This window comes from Arachis hypogaea, chromosome 14, assembly GCF_003086295.3.
Source record: "Arachis hypogaea cultivar Tifrunner chromosome 14, arahy.Tifrunner.gnm2.J5K5, whole genome shotgun sequence".
Classification (NCBI taxonomy): domain Eukaryota; kingdom Viridiplantae; phylum Streptophyta; class Magnoliopsida; order Fabales; family Fabaceae; genus Arachis; species Arachis hypogaea.
Genome location: NC_092049.1, coordinates 79,323,682 through 79,330,441, shown reverse-complemented (window position 1 = coordinate 79,330,441; position 6,760 = coordinate 79,323,682). Strand labels below are relative to the sequence as shown.

The following is a 6,760-nucleotide window of genomic DNA, read 5'->3' as shown; positions in this document are numbered from 1 at the left end:
AGCCGAAAATAATAATAATGCAAGGAGGATGCTTGGTGACTTCACTGTACCTAATTCCAATTTACATGGAAGAAGCATCTCCATTCCTGCCATTGGAAATAACAACTTTGAGCTGAAACCTCAATTAGTTTCTCTGATGCAGCAGAACTATAAGTTTCATGGACTTCCATCTGAAGATCCTTTTCAGTTCTTAACTGAATTCTTGCAGATATGTGATACTGTAAAGACTAATGGAGTAGATACTGAAGTCTACAGGCTCATGCTTTTCCCTTTTACTGTGAGAGACAGAGCTAGAATATGGTTGGACTCTCAACTTAAGGATAGCCTGAACTCTTGGGATAAGCTGGTCAAGGCTTTCTTAGCCAAGTTCTTTCCTCCTCAAAAGCTAAGTAAGCTTAGAGTGGATGTTCAAACCTTCAGATAGAAAGAAGGTGAATCCCTCTATGAAGCTTGGGAGAGATACAAGGAACTAACCAAAAAGTGTCCTTCTGACATGCTTTCAGAATGGACCATCCTGGATATATTCTATGATGGTCTGTCTGAATTAGCTAAGATGTCATTGGATACTTCTGCAGGTGGATCCATTCACCTAAAGAAAATGCCTGCAGAAGCTCAAGAACTCATTGACATGGTTGCTAATAACCAGTTCATGTACACTTCTAAAAGGAATCCTGTGAATAATGGGACACCTCAGAAGAAGGGAATTCTTGAAATTGATACTCTGAACGCCATATTGGCTCAGAACAAAATATTGACTCAGCAAGTCAATATGATTTCTCAAAGTCTGAATGGAATGCAAGCTGTACCCAACAATACTCAAGAGGCATCTTCTGAAGAAGAAGCTTATGATCTTGAGAACCCTGCAATAGCAGAGGTAAATTATATGGGTGAACCTTACGAAAACACCTATAACCCCTCATGGAGAAATCACCCAAATCTCTCATGGAAGGATCAACAAAAGCCTCAACAAGGCTTTAATAATGGTGGAAGAAACAGGTTTAGCAATAGCAAGCCTTTTCCATCATCCACTCAGCAACAGATAGAGAATTCTGAGCAGAATCCATCTAGCTTAGCAAATTTAGTCTCTGATCTATCTAAGGCCACTATGAGTTTCATGAATGAAACAAGGTCCTCCATTAGAAATTTGGAAGCACAAGTGGGCCAGCTGAGTAAAAGGATCACTGAAATCCCTCCTAGTACTCTCCCAAGCAATACAGAAGAAAATCCAAAAGGAGAGTGCAAGGCCATTGATATAACCATCATGGCCGAATCCAAGGAGGAAGGGGATAACGTGAATCCCAAGGAGGAAGACCTCCTAGGACGTCCAGTGATCACTAAGGAGTTCCCCTCTGAGGAACCAAAGGAATCTGAGACTCATCTAGAGACCATAGAGATTCCATTGAACCTCCTTATGCCCTTCATGAGCTCTGATGAGTATTCTTCTTCTGAAGAGAATGAGGATGTTACTGAAGAGCAAGTTGCCAAGTTCCTTGGTGCAATCATGAAGCTGAATGCCAATTTATTTGGTAATGAGACTTGGGAGATGAACCTCCCCTGTTCACCAATGAACTAAATGCATTGGATCAACTGAGACTGCCTCAGAAGAAATAGGATCCTGGAAAGTTCCTAATACCTTGTACCATAGGCACCATGACCTTTGAGAAGGCTCTATGTGATCTTGGGTCAGGAATAAACCTCATGCCACTCTCTGTAATGGAGAAACTGGGAATCTTTGAGGTACAAGCTGCTAAAATCTCATTAGAGATGGCAGACAATTCCAAAAAATAGGCTTATGGACAAGTAGAGGACATAGTAGTAAAGGTTGAAGGCCTTTACATCCCTGCTGATTTCATAATCCTAGATACTGGGAAGGATGAGGATGAATCCATCATCCTTGGAAGACCCTTCCTAGCCACAGCAAGAGCTGTGATTGATGTTAATAGAGGTGAACTAGTCCTTCAATTGAATGAGGACTCCCTTGAGTTTAAAACTCAAGGACATCCTTCTGTAAACATGGAAAAGAGGCACAGTAAGCTTCTCTCAAAACAGAGTCAACCAGAGCCCCACAGTCAAACTCTAAGTTTGGTGTTGGGAGGCCACAACCAAACTCTAAGTTTGGTGTTGAACTCCCATATCCAAACTCTAAGTTTGGTGTTGGGGAGTCTCAACAATGCTCTGAACATCTGTGAGGCTCCTTGAGAGCCCACTGTCAAGCTATTGACATTAAAGAAGCGCTTGTTGGGAGGCAACCCAATTTTTATTTATCTAATTTTATTTTTATTTTTATTGTTCTTTCGTGTTTTATTAGGTTCATGATCATGTGGAGTCACAAAATAAATAGAAAAATCAAAAACAGAATCAAAAACAGCAGAAGAAAAATCACACCCTGGAGGAGGATCTTACTGGCGTTTAAACGCCAGTAAGGAGCATCTGGCTGGTGTTTAACGCCAGAATAGAGCATGGATCTGGCGTTGAACGCCACAAACAAGCAGCATCCTGGTGTTCAGATGCCAGAAATGCACACTGAGGAAGAGCTGGCGCTGAATGCCAAAAACAAGCATCTGGGCACTGAACGCCCAGAACAAGCATCAATTCGGCGTTTACACGCCAGAATTGCATGCAAAGGCATTTTACATGCCTAATTGGTGCAGGGATGCAATTCCTTGACACCTCAGGATCTGTGGACCCCACAGGATCAACTCAGCATCTGTGGACCCCACAGGACCCCCACCTACCACCACTCATTCTCTTCCCTCTTCTCAATGTTCATCCTCTCTTCCCAATAAACACTCTTCCCCAAAACTCTTCACCAATCACCTCAATCTCTCTTCCCTATCACCACTTCACCACTCACATCCATCCACTCTTCCCCAAAAACCTACCTCATAAACTCCAACTACCTTCAAAATTCAAACCAATCTCCCACCCCAAACCCACCCTATATGGCCGAACCTTAACCCCCCTCCCCTCCCTATATAAAGCCATCCCTTCTTCCTCATTTTCACACAACACAACATTCTCTTCCCCTTCTTGGCCAAATACACCTCTCCCTCATCTCCTCCATATTTTCTTCTTCTTCTTCATCTATTCTTTCTTCTCTTGCTCGAGGGCGAGCAATATTCTAAGTTTGGTGTGGTAAAAGCATAAGCTTTTTGTTTTTCCATTACCATTGATGGCACCCAAGACCGGAGAATCCTCTAGAAAAGGGAAAGGGAAGACAAAAGCTTCCACCTCCGAGTCATGGGAGATGGAAAGATTCATCTCCAAAGCTCATCAAGACCACTTCTATGATGTTGTGGCCAAGAAGAAGGTGATCCCCGAGGTCCCTTTCAAGCTCAAGAGAAATGAGTATCCGGAGATCCGACATGAGATCCATAGAAGAGGTTGGGAAGTTCTAACAAACCCCATCCAACAAGTCGGAATTCTAATGGTTCAAGAGTTCTATGCTAATGCATGGATCACTAAGAACCATAATCAAAGTAAGAACCTGAACCCAAAGAATTATCTCACCATGGTTCGGGGAAATTACTTAGATTTTAGTCCGAAAAATGTGAGGTTGGCGTTCAACTTGCCTATGATGCAAGGAGATGCATGCCCCTACACTAGAAGGGTCAACTTTGATCAAAGGTTGGACTAAGTCCTCATGGACATATATGTGGAAGGAGCTCAATGGAAGATTGACTCAAAAAGAAAACCGGTTCAACTTAGAAGACTGGACCTTAAGCCTGTGGCTAGAGGATGGTTGGAGTTCATCCAGCACTCCATCATCCCCACTAGCAACCGATCTGAAGTTACTGTGGATCGGGCCATCATGATTCATAGCATCAGGATTGGTGAGGAAGTAGAAGTTCATGAAGTCATCTCCCTTGAACTCTACAAAATAGCCGAAAAGTCCTCCCCCTTGGCAAGGCTAGCTTTCCCTCATCTTATTTGCCATCTATGTTACTCAGCTAGAGCTTTCATAGAAGGAGACATTCCCATTGAGGAAGAGAAGCCCATCACTAAGAAAAGGATGGAGCAAACAAGAGAGCCCACTCATGGAGCTCAAGAAACACGTGAGGAAGCTCATCATCAAGAAATCCCTGAGATACCTCAAGGGATGCACTTTCCTCCACAAAATTTTTGGGAGCAAATCAACACCTCCCTAGGAGAATTAAGTTTCAACATGGGACAACTAAGGGTGGAACATCAAGAACACTCCATCATACTCCATGAAATTAGAGAAGATCAAAGAGCAATGAGGGAGGAGCAACAAAGACAAGGAAGAGACGTAGAAGAGCTCAAGGACATCATTGGTTCCTCAAGAAGGAAACGCCACCATCACTAAGGTGGACTCATTCCTTGTTCTTGCATTCTCTGTTTTTCATTTTCTCTATGCTAAGTGTTTATCTGTGTTTGTGTCTTTATTACATGATCATTAGTGTCTAAGTGTCTATGCCTTAAAGTAGTGAATATGAATCCATCACCTCTCTTAAATGAAAAATGTTTTAATTCAAAAGAACAAGAAGTACATGAGTTTCGAATTTATCCTTGAACTTAGTTTAATTATATTGATGTGGTGACAATACTTTTTGTTTTCTAAATGAATGCTTGAACAGTGCATATGTCTTTTGAAGTTGTTGTTTAAGAATGTTAAATATGTTGGCTCTTGAAAGAATGATGACAAGGAGACATGTTATTTAATAATCTGAAAAATCATAAAAATGATTCTTGAAGCAGGAAAAAGCAGTGAATACAAAGCTTGCAGAAAAAAAAATGGCGAAAAAAATAGAAAAAAAAAAGAAAAAGCAAGCAGAAAAAGCCAAAAGCTCTTAAAACCAAGAGGCAAGATCAAAAAGCCAATAGCCCTTAAAACCAAAAGGCAAGGGTAATAAAAAGGATCCAAGGCTTTGAGCATCAATGGATAGGAAGGCCTAAAGGAATAAAATCCTGGCCTAAGCGGCTAAACCAAGCTGTCCCTAACCATGTGCTTGTGGCGTGAAGGTGTCAAGTGAAAACTTGAGACTGAGCGGTTAAAGTCAAGGTCCAAAGCAAAAGAAGAGTGTGCTTAAGAACCCTGGACACCTCTAATTGGGGACTTTAGCAAAGCTGAGTCACAATCTGAGAAGGTTCACCCAGTTATGTGTCTGTGGCATTTATGTATCCGGTGGTAATATTAGAAAACAAAGTGCTTAGGGCCACGGCCAAGACTCATAAAGTAGCTGTGTTCAAGAATCAACATACTGAACTAGGAGAATCAATAACACTATCTGAACTCTGAGTTCCTATAGATGCCAATCATTCTGAACCTCAATGGATAAAGTGAGATGCCAAAACTATTCAAGAGGCAAAAAGCTACAAGTCCCGCTCATCTGATTGGAGCTATGTTTCATTGATAGTTTAGAATTTATAGTATATTCTCTTCTTTTTATCCTATTTGGTTTTCAGTTGCTTGGGGACAAGCAACAATTTAAGTTTGGTGTTGTGATGAGCGGATAATTTATACGCTTTTTGGCATTGTTTTTAGTAGAATCTAGTTACTTTTAGGGATGTTTTCATTAGTTTTTATGTTAAATTCACATTTTTGGACTTTACTATGAGTATGTGTGTTTTTCTGTGATTTCAGGTATTTTCTGGCTGAAATTGAGGGACTTGAGCAAAAATCAGATTCAGAGGTACAAGAAGGACTGCTGATGCTGTTGGATTCTGACCTCTCTGCACTCAAAGTGGATTTTCTAGAGCTACAGAACTCAACATGGCGCGCTTCCAATTGCGTTGGAAAGTAGACGTCCAGGGCTTTCCAGCAATATATAAGAGTCCATACTTTGGCCGAGTTTAGACAACGCAAAAGGGCGTTGAACGCCAGTTCTACGCTGCAGTCTGGAGTTAAACACCAGAAGCACGTCACAAGCCAGAGTTGAACGCCAGAAACACGCTACAAACTGGCGTTCAACTCCAAGAATGACCTCTCCACGTGTAAACTTCAAGCTCAGCCCAAGCACACACCAAGTGGGCCCTGGAAGTGGATTTATGCATCAATTACTTACTTCTATAAACCCTAGTTACTAGTTTAGTATAAATAGGACTTTTTACTATTGTATTTGACATCTTCGGATCATCTTATGATTTTTAGTTCATCTTAGGATCATATTGATCACGTTTGGGGGCTGGCCATTCGGCCATGCCTGAACCTTTATCACTTATGTATTTTCAACGGTAGAGTTTCTACACTCCATAGATTAAGGTGTGGAGCTCTGCTGTTCCTCATGATTTAATGCAAAGTACTACTGTTTTCTATTCAATTCATCTTATTCCACTTCTAAGATATCCATTCGCATCCAAGAACATGATGAATGTGATGATTATGTGATGCTCATCATCATTCTCACTTATGAACGCGTGTCTGACAAACACTTCCGTTCTACATGCAAACAAGCAAGAATGAATATCTCTTAGATATCTAATACAGGGGACCGAGTCCGAGATATTAGAATCTTCGTGGTATAAGTTAGAACCCATGGATGGCCATTCCTGAGATCCGAAAGTCTAAACCTTGTCTGTGGTATTCCGACTAAGATCTGGGAAGGGATGGCTGTGACGAACTTCAAACTCGCGAGTGCTGGGCGTAGTGACAGACGCAAAAGGAGGGTGAATCCTATTCTAGTATGATCGAGAACCTCAGATGATTAGCCGTGCCGTGACAGAGCATTTGGACCTTTTTCACAAGAGGATGGGATGTAGCCATTGACAACAGTGATGCCCTTACATAAAGCTTGCCATG

The 6,760-nt window shown here is 41.5% G+C and overlaps 1 non-coding gene across 1 annotated transcript; it reads right to left on the bottom strand.

The window, feature by feature from the left end:
* Window positions 1-391: 391 nt before the first annotated feature.
* Window positions 392-499, bottom strand: LOC112746692 (small nucleolar RNA R71). The gene has a single exon (XR_003174562.1). It is a non-coding gene; the product is annotated as a small nucleolar RNA R71 (small nucleolar RNA).
* Between the last annotated feature and the right edge of the window lie 6,261 nt (window positions 500-6,760).